This window comes from Balaenoptera borealis, assembly GCF_965194805.1.
Source record: "Balaenoptera borealis genome assembly, chromosome: 3".
In the NCBI taxonomy this organism is placed as follows: domain Eukaryota; kingdom Metazoa; phylum Chordata; class Mammalia; order Artiodactyla; family Balaenopteridae; genus Balaenoptera; species Balaenoptera borealis.
In genome coordinates this window covers 95,710,718-95,738,249 of record NC_138866.1, presented here as the reverse complement: position 1 = coordinate 95,738,249, position 27,532 = coordinate 95,710,718, and positions in this window count along the sequence as shown.

Below are 27,532 nucleotides of genomic sequence, written 5' to 3'. Positions count from 1 at the left end.
AACTCTGCAGGTTTGTGAATTGCAGTGCCCCTGAGCTCCATTGTTCAACTCGCTTTCTTGGGAGCTGGCCGCAAAAGCGCAGGATTGCTTCAGGCCCTATTCTGGCTCCGGGCGGCAAGCTGAGCCTGAGGTTAATTCTTCTTCCTGATGGGAAAATAGAGTGACCTGTGCCTGTCCCAACACCTAGAGCTAGTCTCTCATTGGTTCCCCCTCTTCCCGTTCATCCTCAGGACAAATTGCAACCTGTACGGAACAGGAGGTTAAAGGTGCTGATTCTCCAAGCAGGGAGATTGCCAGTATAGCAGCTGGAATGGCGAACCGAAGCACAAGGAGATGAGAAATGAGGTGCGTTTTAGAAACCTTTCCCGATCACACGGTGTACCATCTTCTGGGTTTCTCATGCATGTTTTCGATGTAGGAAGATGCCCTTGAACCTGGAGATTTGGGACCCATGGGATGGGTACCACACAGTATTACTTTAAAGGGTCTGCGTTTGCTCACCCAACCTCACCAAACCTCTCAGCCCCAAGAGTGTCCACCCTTATGTCTCATCCATCTGTGGGTCTACATATGGTCAATCCAGGTTGCATCACAGCCCCTGAACGAATTTTGTCAGAATTTCTCTCTCTTTCACTGTCTTTGTTTCACGGGTTTTTAAAAGTAATTGATTTGTATAATGGGGTTTAGCTGCTTTTCACTGCTGTGGTTATGCCGCTTTTCACCCACTTGACTCACTTACAGAGAGATATCAATACATAGGTTTTAAGATTCTTACTAGTCAGATATATTCTTGGGCGGTGAATAGGGGGTGTTGAGTCCAGTTCGCTGAGGAAGGAGTAGGTCTTGTCTATTACATATTGGGTTTATGGAACGCTATCTGAGCTAATTTGAAACCCTTGTTTTATGCATCACCCCACCTCACCTTTCCCGTTAAGCAGCCCTAGTGTGTTTTCTAAACGTGTGACTCTGACCTGTTATGTAATTCAGTTCAAGGGTAGCGGTTTTTACATTCCCTCTATAAGTGATATCTTATGATAAGTGTCTTTTTCTGTGTGACTTATTTCACTTAGAATCGTCGAACCCAAATCCACTCATCATGCTGCTCCTAGCCTTATGACGTTGATTTCATGGCTGAGTGATATTCCATTGTACATAAGGACCACAACTTCTTTATCCATTCTTGTCTTTCCTGGGATATTTAAGGTGTAACAAAGTGGAGGTTCTTGTCAACAGAGCAGCCCTAAACTTTGGGTTGCCTGTGTCTTGCTGATTTTTAGTTTTCCCAATTTATACGCCCATGAGAGGAAGTGCCCTATGCAATCTAAGCTGAGTTTTTTAGATGTTTCAGGACACACCGTACACTTCTCCAGAGTGGCTGTTGGCAATTTACATCCCGCCCATCAGCGTAACAAGGCTCCCATTTCTCCATGGCCTGTCCTGCATTTCTGGTTTTGACACTTTATTCAGCATGGCCCTTTTGACCGATGGGAAGCGAGACTTCTTTGTAGCGCTGATTTGCCTTTCCAGGTTGCTTGGAACCCATCCCATCCCATGGAACCCATATATTCAGGAAAAAACGCATACGCCCTTTTTGGCCAAGGGCATCATTGTCGAGGTTTTGCCGCTTTTCCTGTGCTTTAAAGGCGATTCGAATCTACCTCCTGAAATCTGTTTCCTGCAATTCTGCCTTGCTTTCAAATCCTCTTCGTTGCCTTCCCTCAATATATTTGTGGATGAGAGTTATCATTTCTAACTCTGCAGGTTTGTGAATTGCAGTGCCCCTGAGCTCCATTTTTCAACTCGCTTTCTTGGGAGCTGGCCGCAAAAGCGCAGGATTGCTTCAGGCCCTTTTCTGGCTCCAGGCGGCAGGCTGAGCCTCTGGTTAATTCTTCTTCCTGATGGGAAAATAGAGTGACCTGTGCCTGTCCTAACACCTAGAGCTAGTCTCTCATTGGTTCCCCCTCTTCCCGTTTATCCTCAGGACAAATTGCAACCTGTACGAAACAGGAGGTTAAAGGTGCTGATTCTCCAAGCAGGGAGATTGCTAGTATAGCGGCTGGAATGGCGAACTGGAGAACAAGGAGATGAGAAATGAGGTGCGTTTTAGAAACCTTTCCCGATCACACGGTGTACCATCTTCTGGGTTTCTCATGCATGTTTTCGATGTAGGAAGATGCCCTTGAACCTGGAGATTTGGGACCCATGGGATGGGTACCATGCAGTATTACTTTAAAGGGTCTGTGTTTGCTCACCCAACCTCACCAAACCTCTCAGCCCCAAGAGTGTCCACCCTTATGTCTCATCCATCTGTGGGTCTACATATGGTCAATCCAGGTTGCATCACAGCCCCTGAACGAATTTTGTCAGAATTTCTCTCTCTTTCACTGTCTTTGTTTCACGGGTTTTTAAAAGTAATTGATTTGTATAATGGGGTTTAGCTGCTTTTCACTGCTGTGTTTATGCCGCTTTTCACCCACTTGACTCACTTACAGAGAGATATCAATACATAGGTTTTAAGATTCTTACTAGTCAGATATATTCTTGGGCGGTGAATATGGGGTGTTGAGTCCAGTTCGCTGAGGAAGGAGTAGGTCTTGTCTATTACATATTGGGTTTATGGAACGCTATCTGAGCTAATTTGAAACCCTTGTTTTATGCATCACCCCACCTCACCTTTCCCGTTAAGCAGCCCTAGTGTGTTTTCTAAACGTGTGACTCTGACCTGCTGTGTAATTCAGTTCAAGGGTAGCGGTTTTTACATTCCCTCTATAAGTGATATCTTATGATAAGTGTCTTTTTCTCTGTGACTTATTTCACTTAGAATCGTCGTACCCAAATCCACTCATCATGCTGCTACTAGCCTTATGACGTTGATTTCATGGCTGAGTGATATTCCATTGTACAAAAGGACCACAACTTCTTTATCCATTCTTGTCTTTCCTGGGATATTTAAGGTGTAACAAAGTGGAGGTTCTTGTCAACAGAGCAGCCCTAAACTTTGGGGTGCCTGTGTCTTGCTGATTTTTAGTTTTCCCAATTTATACGCCCATGAGTGGAAGTGCCCTATGCTCTCTAAGCTGAGTTTTTTAGATGTTTCAGGACACACCGTACACTTCTCCAGAGTGGCTGTTGGCAATTTCCATCCGGCCCATCAGCGTAGCAAGGCTCCCATTTCTCCATGGCCTGTCCTGCATTTCTGGTTTTGACACTTTATTCAGCCTGGCCCTTTTGACCGATGGGAAGCGAGACTTCTTTGTAGCGCTGATTTGCCTTTCCAGGTTGCTTGGTTGGCCAAAAAGGGCGTATGCGTTTTTTCCTGAATATATTCAGGAAAAAACGCATACGCCCTTTTTGGCCAAGGGCATCATTGTCGAGGTTTTGCCGCTTTTCCTGTGCTTTAAAGGCGATTCGAATCTACCTCCTGAAATCTGTTTCCTGCAATTCTGCCTTGCTTTCAAATCCTCTTCGTTGCCTTCCCTCAATATATTTGTGGACGAGAGTTATCATTTCTAACTCTGCAGGTTTGTGAATTGCAGTGCCCCTGAGCTCCATTGTTCAACTCGCTTTCTTGGGAGCTGGCCGCAAAAGCGCAGGATTGCTTCAGGCCCTTTTCTGGCTCCGGGCGGCAGGCTGAGCCTGAGGTTAATTCTTCTTCCTGATGGGAAAATAGAGTGACCTGTGCCTGTCCCAACACCTAGAGCTAGTCTCTCATTGGTTCCCCCTCTTCCCGTTCATCCTCAGGACAAATTGCAACCTGTACGGAACAGGAGGTTAAAGGTGCTGATTCTCCAAGCAGGGAGATTGCTAGTATAGCGGCTGGAATGGCGAACCGGAGCACAAGGAGATGAGAAATGAGGTGCGTTTTAGAAACCTTTCCCGATCACACGGTGTACCATCTTCTGGGTTTCTCATGCATGTTTTCGATGTAGGAAGATGCCCTTGAACCTGGAGATTTGGGACCCATGGGATGGGTACCACACAGTATTACTTTCAAGGGTCTGCGTTTGCTCACCCAACCTCACCAAACCTCTCAGCCCCAAGAGTGTCCACCCTTATGTCTCATCCATCTGTGGGTCTACATATGGTCAATCCAGGTTGCATCACAGCCCCTGAACGAATTTTGTCAGAATTTCTCTCTCTTTCACTGTCTTTGTTTCACGGGTTTTTAAAAGTAATTGATTTGTATAATGGGGTTTAGCTGCTTTTCACTGCTGTGGTTATGCCGCTTTTCACCCACTTCACTCACTTACAGAGAGATATAAATACATAGGTTTTAAGATTCTTACTAGTCAGATATATTCTTGGGCGGTGAATAGGGCGTGTTGAGTCCAGTTCACTGAGGAAGGAGTAGGTCTTGTCTATTACATATTGGGTTTATGGAACGCTATCTGAGCTAATTTGAAACCCTTGTTTTATGCATCACCCCACCTCACCTTTCCCGTTAAGCAGCCCTAGTGTGTTTTCTAAACGTGTGACTCTGACCTGTTATGTAATTCAGTTCAAGGGTAGCGGTTTTTACATTCCCTCTATAAGTGATATCTTATGATAAGTGTCTTTTTCTGTGTGACTTATTTCACTTAGAATCGTCGTACCCAAATCCACTCATCATGCTGCTCCTAGCCTTATGACGTTGATTTCATGGCTGAGTGATATTCCATTGTACATAAGGACCACAACTTCTTTATCCATTCTTGTCTTTCCTGGGATATTTAAGGTGTAACAAAGTGGAGGTTCTTGTCAACAGAGCAGCCCTAAACTTTGGGGTGCCTGTGTCTTGCTGATTTTTAGTTTTCCCAATTTATACGCCCATGAGTGGAAGTGCCCTATGCTCTCTAAGCTGAGTGTTTTAGATGTTTCAGGACACACCGTACACTTCTCCAGAGTGGCTGTTGGCAATTTCCATCCGGCCCATCAGCGTAGCAAGGCTCCCATTTCTCCATGGCCTGTCCTGCATTTCTGGTTTTGACACTTTATTCAGCCTGGCCCTTTTGACCGATGGGAAGCGAGACTTCTTTGTAGCGCTGATTTGCCTTTCCAGGTTGCTTGGTTGGCCAAAAAGGGCGTGTGCGTTTTTTCCTGAATATATTCAGGAAAAAACGCATACGCCCTTTTTGGCCAAGGGCATCATTGTCGAGGTTTTGCCGCTTTTCCTGTGCTTTAAAGGCGATTCGAATCTACCTCCTGAAATCTGTTTCCTGCAATTCTGCCTTGCTTTCAAATCCTCTTCGTTGCCTTCCCTCAATATATTTGTGGACGAGAGTTATCATTTCTAACTCTGCAGGTTTGTGAATTGCAGTGCCCCTGAGCTCCATTGTTCAACTCGCTTTCTTGGGAGCTGGCCGCAAAAGCGCAGGATTGCTTCAGGCCCTTTTCTGGCTCCAGGCGGCAGGCTGAGCCTGTGGTTAATTCTTCTTCCTGATGGGAAAATAGAGTGACCTGTGCCTGTCCCAACACCTAGAGCTAGTCTCTCATTGGTTCCCCCTCTTCCCGTTTATCCTCAGGACAAATTGCAACCTGTACGAAACAGGAGGTTAAAGGTGCTGATTCTCCAAGCAGGGAGATTGCTAGTATAGCGGCTGGAATGGCGAACTGGAGAACAAGGAGATGAGAAATGAGGTGCGTTTTAGAAACCTTTCCCGATCACACGGTGTACCATCTTCTGGGTTTCTCATGCATGTTTTCGATGTAGGAAGATGCCCTTGAACCTGGAGATTTGGGACCCATGGGATGGGTACCATGCAGTATTACTTTAAAGGGTCTGTGTTTGCTCACCCAACCTCACCAAACCTCTCAGCCCCAAGAGTGTCCACCCTTATGTCTCATCCATCTGTGGGTCTACATATGGTCAATCCAGGTTGCATCACAGCCCCTGAACGAATTTTGTCAGAATTTCTCTCTCTTTCACTGTCTTTGTTTCACGGGTTTTTAAAAGTAATTGATTTGTATAATGGGGTTTAGCTGCTTTTCACTGCTGTGTTTATGCCGCTTTTCACCCACTTGACTCACTTACAGAGAGATATCAATACATAGGTTTTAAGATTCTTACTAGTCAGATATATTCTTGGGCGGTGAATATGGGGTGTTGAGTCCAGTTCGCTGAGGAAGGAGTAGGTCTTGTCTATTACATATTGGGTTTATGGAACGCTATCTGAGCTAATTTGAAACCCTTGTTTTATGCATCACCCCACCTCACCTTTCCCGTTAAGCAGCCCTAGTGTGTTTTCTAAACGTGTGACTCTGACCTGCTGTGTAATTCAGTTCAAGGGTAGCGGTTTTTACATTCCCTCTATAAGTGATATCTTATGATAAGTGTCTTTTTCTCTGTGACTTATTTCACTTAGAATCGTCGTACCCAAATCCACTCATCATGCTGCTACTAGCCTTATGACGTTGATTTCATGGCTGAGTGATATTCCATTGTACAAAAGGACCACAACTTCTTTATCCATTCTTGTCTTTCCTGGGATATTTAAGGTGTAACAAAGTGGAGGTTCTTGTCAACAGAGCAGCCCTAAACTTTGGGGTGCCTGTGTCTTGCTGATTTTTAGTTTTCCCAATTTATACGCCCATGAGTGGAAGTGCCCTATGCTCTCTAAGCTGAGTTTTTTAGATGTTTCAGGACACACCGTACACTTCTCCAGAGTGGCTGTTGGCAATTTCCATCCGGCCCATCAGCGTAGCAAGGCTCCCATTTCTCCATGGCCTGTCCTGCATTTCTGGTTTTGACACTTTATTCAGCCTGGCCCTTTTGACCGATGGGAAGCGAGACTTCTTTGTAGCGCTGATTTGCCTTTCCAGGTTGCTTGGTTGGCCAAAAAGGGCGTATGCGTTTTTTCCTGAATATATTCAGGAAAAAACGCATACGCCCTTTTTGGCCAAGGGCATCATTGTCGAGGTTTTGCCGCTTTTCCTGTGCTTTAAAGGCAATTCGAATCTACCTCCTGAAATCTGTTTCCTGCAATTCTGCCTTGCTTTCAAATCCTCTTCGTTGCCTTCCCTCAATATATTTGTGGACGAGAGTTATCATTTCTAACTCTGCAGGTTTGTGAATTGCAGTGCCCCTGAGCTCCATTGTTCAACTCGCTTTCTTGGGAGCTGGCCGCAAAAGCGCAGGATTGCTTCAGGCTCTTTTCTGGCTCCGGGCGGCAGGCTGAGCCTGAGGTTAATTCTTCTTCCTGATGGGAAAATAGAGTGACCTGTGCCTGTCCCAACACCTAGAGCTAGTCTCTCATTGGTTCCCCCTCTTCCCGTTCATCCTCAGGACAAATTGCAACCTGTACGGAACAGGAGGTTAAAGGTGCTGATTCTCCAAGCAGGGAGATTGCTAGTATAGCGGCTGGAATGGCGAACCGGAGCACAAGGAGATGAGAAATGAGGTGCGTTTTAGAAACCTTTCCCGATCACACGGTGTACCATCTTCTGGGTTTCTCATGCATGTTTTCGATGTAGGAAGATGCCCTTGAACCTGGAGATTTGGGACCCATGGGATGGGTACCACACAGTATTACTTTCAAGGGTCTGCGTTTGCTCACCCAACCTCACCAAACCTCTCAGCCCCAAGAGTGTCCACCCTTATGTCTCATCCATCTGTGGGTCTACATATGGTCAATCCAGGTTGCATCACAGCCCCTGAACGAATTTTGTCAGAATTTCTCTCTCTTTCACTGTCTTTGTTTCACGGGTTTTTAAAAGTAATTGATTTGTATAATGGGGTTTAGCTGCTTTTCACTGCTGTGGTTATGCCGCTTTTCACCCACTTCACTCACTTACAGAGAGATATAAATACATAGGTTTTAAGATTCTTACTAGTCAGATATATTCTTGGGCGGTGAATAGGGCGTGTTGAGTCCAGTTCACTGAGGAAGGAGTAGGTCTTGTCTATTACATATTGGGTTTATGGAACGCTATCTGAGCTAATTTGAAACCCTTGTTTTATGCATCACCCCACCTCACCTTTCCCGTTAAGCAGCCCTAGTGTGTTTTCTAAACGTGTGACTCTGACCTGTTATGTAATTCAGTTCAAGGGTAGCGGTTTTTACATTCCCTCTATAAGTGATATCTTATGATAAGTGTCTTTTTCTGTGTGACTTATTTCACTTAGAATCGTCGAACCCAAATCCACTCATCATGCTGCTCCTAGCCTTATGACGTTGATTTCATGGCTGAGTGATATTCCATTGTACATAAGGACCACAACTTCTTTATCCATTCTTGTCTTTCCTGGGATATTTAAGGTGTAACAAAGTGGAGGTTCTTGTCAACAGAGCAGCCCTAAACTTTGGGGTGCCTGTGTCTTGCTGATTTTTAGTTTTCCCAATTTATACGCCCATGAGTGGAAGTGCCCTATGCTCTCTAAGCTGAGTGTTTTAGATGTTTCAGGACACACCGTACACTTCTCCAGAGTGGCTGTTGGCAATTTCCATCCGGCCCATCAGCGTAGCAAGGCTCCCATTTCTCCATGGCCTGTCCTGCATTTCTGGTTTTGACACTTTATTCAGCCTGGCCCTTTTGACCGATGGGAAGCGAGACTTCTTTGTAGCGCTGATTTGCCTTTCCAGGTTGCTTGGTTGGCCAAAAAGGGCGTGTGCGTTTTTTCCTGAATATATTCAGGAAAAAACGCATACGCCCTTTTTGGCCAAGGGCATCATTGTCGAGGTTTTGCCGCTTTTCCTGTGCTTTAAAGGCGATTCGAATCTACCTCCTGAAATCTGTTTCCTGCAATTCTGCCTTGCTTTCAAATCCTCTTCGTTGCCTTCCCTCAATATATTTGTGGACGAGAGTTATCATTTCTAACTCTGCAGGTTTGTGAATTGCAGTGCCCCTGAGCTCCATTGTTCAACTCGCTTTCTTGGGAGCTGGCCGCAAAAGCGCAGGATTGCTTCAGGCCCTATTCTGGCTCCGGGCGGCAAGCTGAGCCTGAGGTTAATTCTTCTTCCTGATGGGAAAATAGAGTGACCTGTGCCTGTCCCAACACCTAGAGCTAGTCTCTCATTGGTTCCCCCTCTTCCCGTTCATCCTCAGGACAAATTGCAACCTGTACGGAACAGGAGGTTAAAGGTGCTGATTCTCCAAGCAGGGAGATTGCCAGTATAGCAGCTGGAATGGCGAACCGAAGCACAAGGAGATGAGAAATGAGGTGCGTTTTAGAAACCTTTCCCGATCACACGGTGTACCATCTTCTGGGTTTCTCATGCATGTTTTCGATGTAGGAAGATGCCCTTGAACCTGGAGATTTGGGACCCATGGGATGGGTACCACACAGTATTACTTTAAAGGGTCTGCGTTTGCTCACCCAACCTCACCAAACCTCTCAGCCCCAAGAGTGTCCACCCTTATGTCTCATCCATCTGTGGGTCTACATATGGTCAATCCAGGTTGCATCACAGCCCCTGAACGAATTTTGTCAGAATTTCTCTCTCTTTCACTGTCTTTGTTTCACGGGTTTTTAAAAGTAATTGATTTGTATAATGGGGTTTAGCTGCTTTTCACTGCTGTGTTTATGCCGCTTTTCACCCACTTGACTCACTTACAGAGAGATATCAATACATAGGTTTTAAGATTCTTACTAGTCAGATATATTCTTGGGCGGTGAATAGGGGGTGTTGAGTCCAGTTTGCTGAGGAAGGAGTATGTCTTGTCTATTACATATTGGGTTTATGGAACGCTATCTGAGCTAATTTGAAACCCTTGTTTTATGCATCACCCCACCTCACCTTTCCCGTTAAGCAGCCCTAGTGTGTTTTCTAAACGTGTGACTCTGACCTGTTATGTAATTCAGTTCAAGGGTAGCGGTTTTTACATTCCCTCTATAAGTGATATCTTATGATAAGTGTCTTTTTCTGTGTGACTTATTTCACTTAGAATCGTCGAACCCAAATCCACTCATCATGCTGCTCCTAGCCTTATGACGTTGATTTCATGGCTGAGTGATATTCCATTGTACATAAGGACCACAACTTCTTTATCCATTCTTGTCTTTCCTGGGATATTTAAGGTGTAACAAAGTGGAGGTTCTTGTCAACAGAGCAGCCCTAAACTTTGGGTTGCCTGTGTCTTGCTGATTTTTAGTTTTCCCAATTTATACGCCCATGAGAGGAAGTGCCCTATGCAATCTAAGCTGAGTTTTTTAGATGTTTCAGGACACACCGTACACTTCTCCAGAGTGGCTGTTGGCAATTTACATCCCGCCCATCAGCGTAACAAGGCTCCCATTTCTCCATGGCCTGTCCTGCATTTCTGGTTTTGACACTTTATTCAGCCTGGCCCTTTTGACCGATGGGAAGCGAGACTTCTTTGTAGCGCGGATTTGCCTTTCCAGGTTGCTTGGAACCCATCCCATCCCATGGAACCCATATATTCAGGAAAAAACGCATACGCCCTTTTTGGCCAAGGGCATCATTTTCGAGGTTTTGCCGCTTTTCCTGTGCTTTAAAGGCGATTCGAATCTACCTCCTGAAATCTGTTTCCTGCAATTCTGCCTTGCTTTCAAATCCTCTTCGTTGCCTTCCCTCAATATATTTGTGGATGAGAGTTATCATTTCTAACTCTGCAGGTTTGTGAATTGCAGTGCCCCTGAGCTCCATTTTTCAACTCGCTTTCTTGGGAGCTGGCCGCAAAAGCGCAGGATTGCTTCAGGCCCTTTTCTGGCTCCAGGCGGCAGGCTGAGCCTGTGGTTAATTCTTCTTCCTGATGGGAAAATAGATTGACCTGTGCCTGTCCCAACACCTAGAGCTAGTCTCTCATTGGTTCCCCCTCTTCCCGTTTATCCTCAGGACAAATTGCAACCTGTACGAAACAGGAGGTTAAAGGTGCTGATTCTCCAAGCAGGGAGATTGCTAGTATAGCGGCTGGAATGGCGAACTTGAGAACAAGGAGATGAGAAATGAGGTGCGTTTTAGAAACCTTTCCCGATCACACGGTGTACCATCTTCTGGGTTTCTCATGCATGTTTTCGATGTAGGAAGATGCCCTTGAACCTGGAGATTTGGGACCCATGGGATGGGTACCACGCAGTATTACTTTAAAGGGTCTGTGTTTGCTCACCCAACCTCACCAAACCTCTCAGCCCCAAGAGTGTCCACCCTTATGTCTCATCCATCTGTGGGTCTACATATGGTCAATCCAGGTTGCATCACAGCCCCTGAACGAATTTTGTCAGAATTTCTCTCTCTTTCACTGTCTTTGTTTCACGGGTTTTTAAAAGTAATTGATTTGTATAATGGGGTTTAGCTGCTTTTCACTGCTGTGTTTATGCCGCTTTTCACCCACTTGACTCACTTACAGAGAGATATCAATACATAGGTTTTAAGATTCTTACTAGTCAGATATATTCTTGGGCGGTGAATATGGGGTGTTGAGTCCAGTTCGCTGAGGAAGGAGTAGGTCTTGTCTATTACATATTGGGTTTATGGAACGCTATCTGAGCTAATTTGAAACCCTTGTTTTATGCATCACCCCACCTCACCTTTCCCGTTAAGCAGCCCTAGTGTGTTTTCTAAACGTGTGACTCTGACCTGCTGTGTAATTCAGTTCAAGGGTAGCGGTTTTTACATTCCCTCTATAAGTGATATCTTATGATAAGTGTCTTTTTCTCTGTGACTTATTTCACTTAGAATCGTCGTACCCAAATCCACTCATCATGCTGCTACTAGCCTTATGACGTTGATTTCATGGCTGAGTGATATTCCATTGTACAAAAGGACCACAACTTCTTTATCCATTCTTCTCTTTCCTGGGATATATTAGGTGTAACAAAGTGGAGGTTCTTGTAAACAGAGCAGCCTTAAACTTTGGGGTGCCTGTGTCTTGCTGATTTTTAGTTTTCCCAATTCATGCGCCCGTGAGTGGAAGTGCCCTATGCTCTCTAAGCTGAGTTTTTTAGATGTTTCAGGACACACCGTACACTTCTCCAGAGTGGCTGTTGGCAATTTACATCCCGCCCATCAGCGTAACAAGGCTCCCATTTCTCCATGGCCTATCCTGCATTTCTGGTTTTGACACTTTTTTCAGCATGGCCCTTTTGACCGATGGGAAGCGAGACTTCTTTGTAGCGCTGATTTGCCTTTCCAGGTTGCTTGGTTGGCCAAAAAGGGCGTATGCGTTTTTTCCTGAATATATTCAGGAAAAAACGCATACGCCCTTTTTGGCCAAGGGCATCATTGTCGAGGTTTTGCCGCTTTTCCTGTGCTTTAAAGGCGATTCGAATCTACCTCCTGAAATCTGTTTCCTGCAATTCTGCCTTGCTTTCAAATCCTCTTCGTTGCCTTCCCTCAATATATTTGTGGACGAGAGTTATCATTTCTAAGTCTGCAGGTTTGTGAATTGCCGTGCCCCTGAGCTCCATTTTTCAACTCGCTTTCTTGGGAGCTGGCCGCAAAAGCGCAGGATTGCTTCAGGCCCTATTTGGGCTCCGGGCGGCAGGCGGAGCCTGTGGTTAATTCTTCTTCCTGATGAGAAAATAGAGTGACCTGTGCCTGTCCCAATACCTAGAGCTAGTCTCTCATTGGTTCCCCCTCTTCCCGTTCATCCTCAGGACAAATTGCAACCTGTACAGAACAGGAGGTTAAAGGTGCTGATTCTCCAAGCAGGGAGATTGCTAGTATAGCGGCTGGAATGGCGAACCGGAGCACAAGGAGATGAGAAATGAGGTGCGTTTTAGAAACCTTTCCCGATCACACGGTGTACCATCTTCTGGGTTTCTCATGCATGTTTTCGATGTAGGAAGATGCCCTTGAACCTGGAGATTTGGGACCCATGGGATGGGTACCACGCAGTATGACTTTCAAGGGTCTGCGTTTGCTCACCCAACCTCACCAAACGTCTCAGCCCCAAGAGTGTCCACCCTTATGTCTCATCCATCTGTGGGTCTACATATGGTCAATCCAGGTTGCATCACAGCCCCTGAACGAATTTTGTCAGAATTTCTCTCTCTTTCACTGTCTTTGTTTCACGGGTTTTTAAAAGTAATTGATTTGTATAATGGGGTTTAGCTGCTTTTCACTGCTGTGTTTATGCCGCTTTTCACCCACTTCACTCACTTACAGAGAGATATAAATACATAGGTTTTAAGATTCTTACTAGTCAGATATATTCTTGGGCGGTGAATAGGGCGTGTTGAGTCCAGTTCACTGAGCAAGGAGTAGGTCTTGTGTATTACATATTGGGTTTATGGAACGCTATCTGAGCTACTTTGAAACCCTTGTTTTATGCATCACCCCACCTCACCTTTCCCGTTAAGCAGCCATAGTGTGTTTTCTAAACGTGTGACTCTGACCTGTTATGTAATTCAGTTCAAGGGTAGCGGTTTTTACATTCCCTCTATAAGTGATATCTTATGATAAGTGTCTTTTTCTCTGTGACTTATTTCACTTAGAATCGTCGTACCCAAATCCACTCATCATGCTGCTCCTAGCCTTATGACGTTGATTTCATGGCTGAGTGATATTCCATTGTACATAAGGACCACAACTTCTTTATCCATTCTTGTCTTTCCTGGGATATTTAAGGTGTCATGAAGTGGAGGTTTTTGTCAACAGAGCAGCCCTAAACTTTGGGGTGCCTGTGTCTTGCTGATTTTTAGTTTTCCCAATTTATACGCCCATGAGTGGAAATGCCCTATGCTCTCTAAGCTGAGTTTTTTAGATGTTTCAGGACACACCGTACACTTCTCCAGAGTGGCTGTTGGCAATTTACATCCCGCCCATCAGCGTAGCAAGGCTCCCATTTCTCCATGGCCTATCCTGCATTTCTAGTTTTGACACTTTTTTCAGCATGGCCCTTTTGACCGATGGGAAGCGAGACCTCTTTGTAGCGCTGATTTGCCTTTCCAGGTTGCTTGGTTGGCCAAAAAGGGCGTATGCGTTTTTTCCTGAATATATTCAGGAAAAAACGCATACGCCCTTTTTGGCCAAGGGCATCATTGTCGAGGTTTTGCCGCTTTTCCTGTGCTTTAAAGGCGATTCGAATCTACCTCCTGAAATCTGTTTCCTGCAATTCTGCCTTGCTTTCAAATCCTCTTCGTTGCCTTCCCTCAATATATTTGTGGACGAGAGTTATCATTTCTAACTCTGCAGGTTTGTGAATTGCCGTGCCCCTGAGCTCCATTTTTCAACTCGCTTTCTTGGGAGCTGGCCGCAAAAGCACAGGACTGCTTCAGGCCCTATTCGGGCTCCGGGCGGCAAGCTGAGCCTGAGGTTAATTCTTCTTCCTGATGGGAAAATAGAGTGACCTGTGCCTGTCCCAACACCTAGAGCTAGTCTCTCATTGGTTCCCCCTCTTCCCGTACATCCTCAGGACAAATTGCAACCTGTACGGAACAGTAGGTTAAAGGTGCTGATTCTCCAAGCAGGGAGATTGCTAGTATAGCGGCTGGAATGGCGAACCGGAGCACAAGGAGATGAGAAATGAGGTGCGTTTTAGAAACCTTTCCCGATCACACGGTGTACCATCTTCTGGGTTTCTCATGCATGTTTTCGATGTAGGAAGATGCCCTTGAACCTGGAGATTTGGGACCCATGGGATGGGTACCACACAGTATTACTTTAAAGGGTCTGCGTTTGCTCACCCAACCTCACCAAACCTCTCAGCCCCAAGAGTGTCCACCCTTATGTCTCATCCATCTGTGGGTCTACATATGGTCAATCCAGGTTGCATCACAGCCCCTGAACGAATTTTGTCAGAATTTCTCTCTCTTTCACTGTCTTTGTTTCACGGGTTTTTAAAAGTAATTGATTTGTATAATGGGGTTTAGCTGCTTTTCACTGCTGTGGTTATGCCGCTTTTCACCCACTTCACTCACTTACAGAGAGATATAAATACATAGGTTTTAAGATTCTTACTAGTCAGATATATTCTTGGGCGGTGAATAGGGCGTGTTGAGTCCAGTTCACTGAGGAAGGAGTAGGTCTTGTCTATTACATATTGGGTTTATGGAACGCTATCTGAGCTAATTTGAAACCCTTGTTTTATGCATCACCCCACCTCACCTTTCCCGTTAAGCAGCCCTAGTGTGTTTTCTAAACGTGTGACTCTGACCTGTTATGTAATTCAGTTCAAGGGTAGCGGTTTTTACATTCCCTCTATAAGTGATATCTTATGATAAGTGTCTTTTTCTGTGTGACTTATTTCACTTAGAATCGTCGTACCCAAATCCACTCATCATGCTGCTCCTAGCCTTATGACGTTGATTTCATGGCTGAGTGATATTCCATTGTACATAAGGACCACAACTTCTTTATCCATTCTTGTCTTTCCTGGGATATTTAAGGTGTAACAAAGTGGAGGTTCTTGTCAACAGAGCAGCCCTAAACTTTGGGGTGCCTGTGTCTTGCTGATTTTTAGTTTTCCCAATTTATACGCCCATGAGTGGAAGTGCCCTATGCTCTCTAAGCTGAGTTTTTTAGATGTTTCAGGACACACCGTACACTTCTCCAGAGTGGCTGTTGGCAATTTCCATCCGGCCCATCAGCGTAGCAAGGCTCCCATTTCTCCATGGCCTGTCCTGCATTTCTGGTTTTGACACTTTATTCAACCTGGCCCTTTTGACCGATGGGAAGCGAGACTTCTTTGTAGCGCTGATTTGCCTTTCCAGGTTGCTTGGTTGGCCAAAAAGGGCGTATGCGTTTTTTCCTGAATATATTCAGGAAAAAACGCATACGCCCTTTTTGGCCAAGGGCATCATTGTCGAGGTTTTGCCGCTTTTCCTGTGCTTTAAAGGCGATTCGAATCTACCTCCTGAAATCTGATTCCTGCAATTCTGCCTTGCTTTCAAATCCTCTTCGTTGCCTTCCCTCAATATATTTGTGGACGAGAGTTATCATTTCTAAGTCTGCAGGTTTGTGAATTGCAGTGCCCCTGAGCTCCATTGTTCAACTCGCTTTCTTGGGAGCTGGCCGCAAAAGCGCAGGATTGCTTCAGGCCCTATTCTGGCTCCGGGCGGCAGGCTGAGCCTGAGGTTAATTCTTCTTCCTGATGGGAAAATAGAGTGACCTGTGCCTGTCCCAACACCTAGAGCTAGTCTCTCATTGGTTCCCCCTCTTCCCGTTCATCCTCAGGACAAATTGCAACCTGTACGGAACAGGAGGTTAAAGGTGCTGATTCTCCAAGCAGGGAGATTGCTAGTATAGCGGCTGGAATGGCGAACCGGAGCACAAGGAGATGAGAAATGAGGTGCGTTTTAGAAACCTTTCCCGATCACACGGTGTACCATCTTCTGGGTTTCTCATGCATGTTTTTGATGTAGGAAGATGCCCTTGAACCTGGAGATTTGGGACCCATGGGATGGGTACCACACAGTATTACTTTAAAGGGTCTGCGTTTGCTCACCCAACCTCACCAAACCTCTCAGCCCCAAGAGTGTCCACCCTTATGTCTCATCCATCTGTGGGTCTACATATGGTCAATCCAGGTTGCATCACAGCCCCTGAACGAATTTTGTCAGAATTTCTCTCTCTTTCACTGTCTTTGTTTCACGGGTTTTTAAAAGTAATTGATTTGTATAATGGGGTTTAGCTGCTCTTCACTGCTGTGGTTATGCCGCTTTTCACCCACTTCACTCACTTACAGAGAGATATAAATACATAGGTTTTAAGATTCTTACTAGTCAGATATATTCTTGGGCGGTGAATAGGGCGTGTTGAGTCCAGTTCACTGAGGAAGGAGTAGGTCTTGTCTATTACATATTGGGTTTATGGAACGCTATCTGAGCTAATTTGAAACCCTTGTTTTATGCATCACCCCACCTCACCTTTCCCGTTAAGCAGCCCTAGTGTGTTTTCTAAACGTGTGACTCTGACCTGTTATGTAATTCAGTTCAAGGGTAGCGGTTTTTACATTCCCTCTATAAGTGATATCTTATGATAAGTGTCTTTTTCTGTGTGACTTATTTCACTTAGAATCGTCGTACCCAAATCCACTCATCATGCTGCTCCTAGCCTTATGACGTTGATTTCATGGCTGAGTGATATTCCATTGTACATAAGGACCACAGCTTCTTTATCCATTCTTGTCTTTCCTGGGATATTTAAGGTGTAACAAAGTGGAGGTTCTTGTCAACAGAGCAGCCTTAAACTTTGGAGTGCCTGTGTCTTGCTGATTTTTAGTTTTCCCAATTCATACGCCCGTGAGTGGAAGTGCCCTATGCTCTCTTAGCTGAGTTTTATAGATGTTTCAGGACACACCGTACACTTCTCCAGAGTGGCTGTTGGCAATTTCCATCCCGCCCATCAGCGTAGCAAGGCTCCCATTTCTCCATGGCCTGTCCTGCATTTCTGGTTTTGACACTTTATTCAGCATGGCCCTTTTGACCGATGGGAAGCGAGACTTCTTTGTAGCGCTGATTTGCCTTTCCAGGTTGCTTGGAACCCATCCCATCCCATGGAACCCATATATTCAGGAAAAAACGCATACGCCCTTTTTGGCCAAGGGCATCATTGTCGAGGTTTTGCCGCTTTTCCTGTGCTTTAAAGGCGATTCGAATCTACCTCCTGAAATCTGTTTCCTGCAATTCTGCCTTGCTTTCAAATCCTCTTCGTTGCCTTCCCTCAATATATTTGTGGACGAGAGTTATCATTTCTAACTCTGCAGGTTTGTGAATTGCAGTGCCCCTGAGCTCCATTGTTCAACTTGCTTTCTTGGGAGCTGGCCGCAAAAGCGCAGGATTGCTTCAGGCCCTTTTCTGGCTCCGGGCGGCAGGCTGAGCCTGAGGTTAATTCTTCTTCCTGATGGGAAAATAGAGTGACCTGTGCCTGTCCCAACACCTAGAGCTAGTCTCTCATTGGTTCCCCCTCTTCCCGTTCATCCTCAGGACAAATTGCAACCTGTACGGAACAGGAGGTTAAAGGTGCTGATTCTCCAAGCAGGGAGATTGCTAGTATAGCGGCTGGAATGGCGAACCGGAGCACAAGGAGATGAGAAATGAGGTGCGTTTTAGAAACCTTTCCCGATCACACGGTGTACCATCTTCTGGGTTTCTCATGCATGTTTTCGATGTAGGAAGATGCCCTTGAACCTGGAGATTTGGGACCCATGGGATGGGTACCACACAGTATTACTTTCAAGGGTCTGCGTTTGCTCACCCAACCTCACCAAACCTCTCAGCCCCAAGAGTGTCCACCCTTATGTCTCATCCATCTGTGGGTCTACATATGGTCAATCCAGGTTGCATCACAGCCCCTGAACGAATTTTGTCAGAATTTCTCTCTCTTTCACTGTCTTTGTTTCACGGGTTTTTAAAAGTAATTGATTTGTATAATGGGGTTTAGCTGCTTTTCACTGCTGTGGTTATGCCACTTTTCACCCACTTCACTCACTTACAGAGAGATATCAATACATAGGTTTTAAGATTCTTACTAGTCAGATATATTCTTGGGCGGTGAATAGGGCGTGTTGAGTCCAGTTCACTGAGGAAGGAGTAGGTCTTGTCTATTACATATTGGGTTTATGGAACGCTATCTGAGCTAATTTGAAACCCTTGTTTTATGCATCACCCCACCTCACCTTTCCCGTTAAGCAGCCCTAGTGTGTTTTCTAAACGTGTGACTCTGACCTGTTATGTAATTCAGTTCAAGGGTAGCGGTTTTTACATTCCCTCTATAAGTGATATCTTATGATAAGTGTCTTTTTCTGTGTGACTTATTTCACTTAGAATCGTCGTACCCAAATCCACTCATCATGCTGCTACTAGCCTTATGACGTTGATTTCATGGTTGAATGATATTCCATTGTACATAAGGACCACAACTTCTTTATCCATTCTTGTCTTTCCTGGGATATTTAAGGTGTAACAAAGTGGAGGTTCTTGTCAACAGGGCAGCCTTAAACTTTGGAGTGCCTGTGTCTTGCTGATTTTTAGTTTTCCCAATTCATACGCCCGTGAGTGGAAGTGCCCTATGCTCTCTTAGCTGAGTTTTATAGATGTTTCAGGACACACCGTACACTTCTCCAGAGTGGCTGTTGGCAATTTCCATCCCGCCCATCAGCGTAGCAAGGCTCCCATTTCTCCATGGCCTGTCCTGCATTTCTGGTTTTGACACTTTATTCAGCCTGGCTCTTTTGACCGATGGGAAGCGAGACTTCTTTGTAGCGCTGATTTGCCTTTCCAGGTTGCTTGGTTGGCCAAAAAGGGCGTATGCGTTTTTTCCTGAATATATTCAGGAAAAAACGCATACGCCCTTTTTGGCCAAGGGCATCATTGTCGAGGTTTTGCCGCTTTTCCTGTGCTTTAAAGGCGATTCGAATCTACCTCCTGAAATCTGTTTCCTGCAATTCTGCCTTGCTTTCAAATCCTCTTCGTTGCCTTCCCTCAATATATTTGTGGACGAGAGTTATCATTTCTAACTCTGCAGGTTTGTGAATTGCAGTGCCCCTGATCTCCATTGTTCAACTCGCTTTCTTGGGAGCTGGCCGCAAAAGCGCAGGATTGCTTCAGGCCCTATTCTGGCTCCGGGCGGCAAGCTGAGCCTGAGGTTAATTCTTCTTCCTGATGGGAAAATAGAGTGACCTGTGCCTGTCCCAACACCTAGAGCTAGTCTCTCATTGGTTCCCCCTCTTCCCGTTCATCCTCAGGACAAATTGCAACCTGTACGGAACAGGAGGTTAAAGGTGCTGATTCTCCAAGCAGGGAGATTGCTAGTATAGCGGCTGGAATGGCGAACCGGAGCACAAGGAGATGAGAAATGAGGTGCGTTTTAGAAACCTTTCCCGATCACACGGTGTACCATCTTCTGGGTTTCTCATGCATGTTTTCGATGTAGGAAGATGCCCTTGAACCTGGAGATTTGGGACCCATGGGATGGGTACCACACAGTATTACTTTAAAGGGTCTGCGTTTGCTCACCCAACCTCACCAAACCTCTCAGCCCCAAGAGTGTCCACCCTTATGTCTCATCCATCTGTGGGTCTACATATGGTCAATCCAGGTTGCATCACAGCCCCTGAACGAATTTTGTCAGAATTTCTCTCTCTTTCACTGTCTTTGTTTCACGGGTTTTTAAAAGTAATTGATTTGTATAATGGGGTTTAGCTGCTTTTCACTGCTGTGGTTATGCCGCTTTTCACCCACTTCACTCACTTACAGAGAGATATAAATACATAGGTTTTAAGATTCTTACTAGTCAGATATATTCTTGGGCGGTGAATAGGGCGTGTTGAGTCCAGTTCACTGAGGAAGGAGTAGGTCTTGTCTATTACATATTGGGTTTATGGAACGCTATGTGAGCTAATTTGAAACCCTTGTTTTATGCATCACCCCACCTCACCTTTCCCGTTAAGCAGCCCTAGTGTGTTTTCTAAACGTGTGACTCTGACCTGTTATGTAATTCAGTTCAAGGGTAGCGGTTTTTACATTCCCTCTATAAGTGATATCTTATGATAAGTGTCTTTTTCTGTGTGACTTATTTCACTTAGAATCGTCGTACCCAAATCCACTCATCATGCTGCTCCTAGCCTTATGATGTTGATTTCATGGCTGAGTGATATTCCATTGTACATAAGGACCACAACTTCTTTATCCATTCTTGTCTTTCCTGGGATATTTAAGGTGTAACAAAGTGGAGGTTCTTGTCAACAGAGCAGCCCTAAACTTTGGGGTGCCTGTGTCTTGCTGATTTTTAGTTTTCCCAATTTATACGCCCATGAGTGGAAGTGCCCTATGCTCTCTAAGCTGAGTTTTTTAGATGTTTCAGGACACACCGTACACTTCTCCAGAGTGGCTGTTGGCAATTTCCATCCGGCCCATCAGCGTAGCAAGGCTCCCATTTCTCCATGGCCTGTCCTGCATTTCTGGTTTTGACACTTTATTCAGCCTGGCCCTTTTGACCGATGGGAAGCGAGACTTCTTTGTAGCGCTGATTTGCCTTTCCAGGTTGCTTGGTTGGCCAAAAAGGGCGTATGCGTTTTTTCCTGAATATATTCAGGAAAAAACGCATACGTCCTTCTTGGCCAAGGGCATCATTGTCGAGGTTTTGCCGCTTTTCCTGTGCTTTAAAGGCGATTCGAATCTACCTCCTGAAATCTGTTTCCTGCAATTCTGCCTTGCTTTCAAATCCTCTTCGTTGCCTTCCCTCAATATATTTGTGGACGAGAGTTATCATTTCTAACTCTGCAGGTTTGTGAATTGCAGTGCCCCTGAGCTCCATTGTTCAACTCGCTTTCTTGGGAGCTGGCCGCAAAAGCGCAGGATTGCTTCAGGCCCTATTCTGGCTCCGGGCGGCAAGCTGAGCCTGAGGTTAATTCTTATTCCTGATGGGAAAATAGAGTGACCTGTGCCTGTCCCAACACCTAGAGCTAGTCTCTCATTGGTTCCCCCTCTTCCCGTTCATCCTCAGGACAAATTGCAACCTGTACGGAACAGGAGGTTAAAGGTGCTGATTCTCCAAGCAGGGAGATTGCTAGTATAGCGGCTGGAATGGCGAACCGGAGCACAAGGAGATGAGAAATGAGGTGCGGTTTAGAAACCTTTCCCGATCACACGGTGTACCATCTTCTGGGTTTCTCATGCATGTTTTCGATGTAGGAAGATGCCCTTGAACCTGGAGATTTGGGACCCATGGGATGGGTACCACGCAGTATGACTTTCAAGGGTCTGCGTTTGCTCACCCAACCTCACCAAACCTCTCAGCCCCAAGAGTGTCCACCCTTATGTCTCATCCATCTGTGGGTCTACATATGGTCAATCCAGGTTGCATCACAGCCCCTGAACGAATTTTGTCAGAATTTCTCTCTCTTTCACTGTCTTTGTTTCACGGGTTTTTAAAAGTAATTGATTTGTATAATGGGGTTTAGCTGCTTTTCACTGCTGTGGTTATGCCGCTTTTCACCCACTTCACTCACTTACAGAGAGATATCAATACATAGGTTTTAAGATTCTTACTAGTCAGATATATTCTTCGGCGATGAATAGGGTGCGTTGAGTCCAGTTCACTGAGGAAGGAGTAGGTCTTGTCTATTACATATTGGGTTTATGGAACGCTATGTGAGCTAATTTGAAACCCTTGTTTTATGCATCACCCCACCTCACCTTTCCCGTTAAGCAGCCCTAGTGTGTTTTCTAAACGTGTGACTCTGACCTGTTATGTAATTCAGTTCAAGGGTAGCGGTTTTTACATTCCCTCTATAAGTGATATCTTATGATAAGTGTCTTTTTCTGTGTGACTTATTTCACTTAGAATCGTCGTACCCAAATCCACTCATCATGCTGCTACTAGCCTTATGACGTTGATTTCATGGCTGAGTGATATTCCATTGTACATAAGGACCACAACTTCTTTATCCATTCTTGTCTTTCCTGGGATATTTAAGGTGTAACAAAGTGGAGGTTCTTGTCAACAGAGCAGCCCTAAACTTTGGGGTGCCTGTGTCTTGCTGATTTTTAGTTTTCCCAATTTATACGCCCATGAGTGGAAGTGCCCTATGCTCTCTAAGCTGAGTTTTTTAGATGTTTCAGGACACACCGTACACTTCTCCAGAGTGGCTGTTGGCAATTTCCATCCGGCCCATCAGTGTAGCAAGGCTCCCATTTCTCCATGGCCTGTCCTGCATTTCTGGTTTTGACACTTTATTCAGCCTGGCTCTTTTGACCGATGGGAAGCGAGACTTCTTTGTAGCGCTGATTTGCCTTTCCAGGTTGCTTGGTTGGCCAAAAAGGGCGTATGCGTTTTTTCCTGAATATATTCAGGAAAAAACGCATACGCCCTTTTTGGCCAAGGGCATCATTGTCGAGGTTTTGCCGCTTTTCCTGTGCTTTAAAGGCGATTCGAATCTACCTCCTGAAATCTGTTTCCTGCAATTCTGCCTTGCTTTCAAATCCTCTTCGTTGCCTTCCCTCAATATATTTGTGGACGAGAGTTATCATTTCTAACTCTGCAGGTTTGTGAATTGCCGTGCCCCTGAGCTCCATTTTTCAACTCGCTTTCTTGGGAGCTGGCCGCAAAAGCGCAGGATTGCTTCAGGCCCTATTCTGGCTCCGGGCGGCAAGCTGAGCCTGAGGTTAATTCTTCTTCCTGATGGGAAAATAGAGTGACCTGTGCCTGTCCCAACACCTAGAGCTAGTCTCTCATTGGTTCCCCCTCTTCCCGTTCATCCTCAGGACAAATTGCAACCTGTACGGAACAGGAGGTTAAAGGTGCTGATTCTCCAAGCAGGGAGATTGCTAGTATAGCGGCTGGAATGGCGAACCGGAGCACAAGGAGATGAGAAATGAGGTGCGTTTTAGAAACCTTTCCCGATCACACGGTGTACCATCTTCTGGGTTTCTCATGCATGTTTTCGATGTAGGAAGATGCCCTTGAACCTGGAGATTTGGGACCCATGGGATGGGTACCACACAGTATTACTTTCAAGGGTCTGCGTTTGCTCACCCAACCTCACCAAACCTCTCAGCCCCAAGAGTGTCCACCCTTATGTCTCATCCATCTGTGGGTCTACATATGGTCAATCCAGGTTGCATCACAGCCCCTGAACGAATTTTGTCAGAATTTCTCTCTCTTTCACTGTCTTTGTTTCACGGGTTTTTAAAAGTAATTGATTTGTATAATGGGGTTTAGCTGCTTTTCACTGCTGTGGTTATGCCGCTTTTCACCCACTTCACTCACTTACAGAGAGATATAAATACATAGGTTTTAAGATTCTTACTAGTCAGATATATTCTTGGGCGGTGAATAGGGCGTGTTGAGTCCAGTTCACTGAGGAAGGAGTAGGTCTTGTCTATTACATATTGGGTTTATGGAACGCTATCTGAGCTAATTTGAAACCCTTGTTTTATGCATCACCCCACCTCACCTTTCCCGTTAAGCAGCCCTAGTGTGTTTTCTAAACGTGTGACTCTGACCTGTTATGTAATTCAGTTCAAGGGTAGCGGTTTTTACATTCCCTCTATAAGTGATATCTTATGATAAGTGTCTTTTTCTGTGTGACTTATTTCACTTAGAATCGTCGTACCCAAATCCACTCATCATGCTGCTACTAGCCTTATGACGTTGATTTCATGGCTGAATGATATTCCATTGTACATAAGGACCACAACTTCTTTATCCATTCTTGTCTTTCCTGGGATATTTAAGGTGTAACAAAGTGGAGGTTCTTGTCAACAGAGCAGCCTTAAACTTTGGAGTGCCTGTGTCTTGCTGATTTTTAGTTTTCCCAATTCATAAGCCCGTGAGTGGAAGTGCCCTATGCTCTCTAAGCTGAGTTTTATAGATGTTTCAGGACACACCGTACACTTCTCCAGAGTGGCTGTTGGCAATTTCCATCCCGCCCATCAGCGTAGCAAGGCTCCCATTTCTCCATGGCCTGTCCTGCATTTCTGGTTTTGACACTTTATTCAGCCTGGCTCTTTTGACCGATGGGAAGCGAGACTTCTTTGTAGCGCTGATTTGCCTTTCCAGGTTTCTTGGTTGGCCAAAAAGGGCGTATGCGTTTTTTCCTGAATATATTCAGGAAAAAACGCATACGCCCTTTTTGGCCAAGGGCATCATTGTCGAGGTTTTGCCGCTTTTCCTGTGCTTTAAAGGCGATTCGAATCTACCTCCTGAAATCTGTTTCCTGCAATTCTGCCTTGCTTTCAAATCCTCTTCGTTGCTTTCCCTCAATATATTTGTGGACGAGAGTTATCATTTCTAAGTCTGCAGGTTTGTTAATTGCAGTGCCCCTGAGCTCCATTTTTCAACTCGCTTTCTTGGGAGCTGGCCGCAAAAGCGCAGGATTGCTTCAGGCCCTATTCTGGCTCCGGGCGGCAAGCTGAGCCTGAGGTTAATTCTTCTTCCTGATGGGAAAATAGAGTGACCTGTGCCTGTCCCAACACCTAGAGCTAGTCTCTCATTGGTTCCCCCTCTTCCCGTTCATCCTCAGGACAAATTGCAACCTGTACGGAACAGGAGGTTAAAGGTGCTGATTCTCCAAGCAGGGAGATTGCTAGTATAGCGGCTGGAATGGCGAACCGGAGCACAAGGAGATGAGAAATGAGGTGCGTTTTAGAAACCTTTCCCGATCACACGGTGTACCATCTTCTGGGTTTCTCATGCATGTTTTCGATGTAGGAAGATGCCCTTGAACCTGGAGATTTGGGACCCATGGGATGGGTACCACACAGTATTACTTTAAAGGGTCTGCGTTTGCTCACCCAACCTCACCAAACCTCTCAGCCCCAAGAGTGTCCACCCTTATGTCTCATCCATCTGTGGGTCTACATATGGTCAATCCAGGTTGCATCACAGCCCCTGAACGAATTTTGTCAGAATTTCTCTCTCTTTCACTGTCTTTGTTTCACGGGTTTTTAAAAGTAATTGATTTGTATAATGGGGTTTAGCTGCTTTTCACTGCTGTGGTTATGCCGCTTTTCACCCACTTCACTCACTTACAGAGAGATATAAATACATAGGTTTTAAGATTCTTACTAGTCAGATATATTCTTGGGCGGTGAATAGGGCGTGTTCAGTCCAGTTCACTGAGGAAGGAGTAGGTCTTGTCTATTACATATTGGGTTTATGGAACGCTATCTGAGCTAATTTGAAACCCTTGTTTTATGCATCACCCCACCTCACCTTTCCCGTTAAGCAGCCCTAGTGTGTTTTCTAAACGTGTGACTCTGACCTGTTATGTAATTCAGTTCAAGGGTAGCGGTTTTTACATTCCCTCTATAAGTGATATCTTATGATAAGTGTCTTTTTCTGTGTGACTTATTTCACTTAGAATCGTCGTACCCAAATCCACTCATCATGCTGCTCCTAGCCTTATGACGTTGATTTCATGGCTGAGTGATATTCCATTGTACATAAGGACCACAACTTCTTTATCCATTCTTGTCTTTCCTGGGATATTTAAGGTGTCACAAAGTGGAGGTTCTTGTCAACAGAGCAGCCCTAAACTTTGGGGTGCCTGTGTCTTGCTGATTTTTAGTTTTCCCAATTTATACGCCCATGAGTGGAAGTGCCCTATGCTCTCTAAGCTGAGTTTTTTAGATGTTTCAGGACACACCGTACACTTCTCCAGAGTGGCTGTTGGCAATTTCCATCCGGCCCATCAGCGTAGCAAGGCTCCCATTTCTCCATGGCCTGTCCTGCATTTCTGGTTTTGACACTTTATTCAGCCTGGCCCTTTTGACCGATGGGAAGCGAGACTTCTTTGTAGCGCTGATTTGCCTTTCCAGGTTGCTTGGTTGGCCAAAAAGGGCGTATGCGTTTTTTCCTGAATATATTCAGGAAAAAACGCATACGCCCTTTTTGGCCAAGGGCATCATTGTCGAGGTTTTGCCGCTTTTCCTGTGCTTTAAAGGCGATTCGAATCTACCTCCTGAAATCTGTTTCCTGCAATTCTGCCTTGCTTTCAAATCCTCTTCGTTGCCTTCCCTCAATATATTTGTGGACGAGAGTTATCATTTCTAACTCTGCAGGTTTGTGAATTGCAGTGCCCCTGAGCTCCATTGTTCAACTCGCTTTCTTGGGAGCTGGCCGCAAAAGCGCAGGATTGCTTCAGGCCCTTTTCTGGCTCCGGGCGGCAGGCTGAGCCTGAGGTTAATTCTTCTTCCTGATGGGAAAATAGAGTGACCTGTGCCTGTCCCAACACCTAGAGCTAGTCTCTCATTGGTTCCCCCTCTTCCCGTTCATCCTCAGGACAAATTGCAACCTGTACGGAACAGGAGGTTAAAGGTGCTGATTCTCCAAGCAGGGAGATTGCTAGTATAGCGGCTGGAATGGCGAACCGGAGCACAAGGAGATGAGAAATGAGGTGCGTTTTAGAAACCTTTCCCGATCACACGGTGTACCATCTTCTGGGTTTCTCATGCATGTTTTCGATGTAGGAAGATGCCCTTGAACCTGGAGATTTGGGACCCATGGGATGGGTACCACGCAGTATGACTTTCAAGGGTCTGCGTTTGCTCACCCAACCTCACCAAAACTCTCAGCCCCAAGAGTGTCCACCCTTATGTCTCATCCATCTGTGGGTCTACATATGGTCAATCCAGGTTGCATCACAGCCCCTGAACGAATTTTGTCAGAATTTCTCTCTCTTTCACTGTCTTTGTTTCACGGGTTTTTAAAAGTAATTGATTTGTATAATGGGGTTTAGCTGCTTTTCACTGCTGTGGTTATGCCGCTTTTCACCCACTTCACTCACTTACAGAGAGATATAAATACATAGGTTTTAAGATTCTTACTAGTCAGATATATTCTTGGGCGGTGAATAGGGCGTGTTGAGTCCAGTTCACTGAGGAAGGAGTAGGTCTTGTCTATTACATATTGGGTTTATGGAACGCTATCTGAGCTAATTTGAAACCCTTGTTTTATGCATCACCCCACCTCACCTTTCCCGTTAAGCAGCCCTAGTGTGTTTTCTAAACGTGTGACTCTGACCTGTTATGTAATTCAGTTCAAGGGTAGCGGTTTTTACATTCCCTCTATAAGTGATATCTTATGATAAGTGTCTTTTTCTGTGTGACTTATTTCACTTAGAATCGTCGTACCCAAATCCACTCATCATGCTGCTACTAGCCTTATGACGTTGATTTCATGGCTGAATGATATTCCATTGTACATAAGGA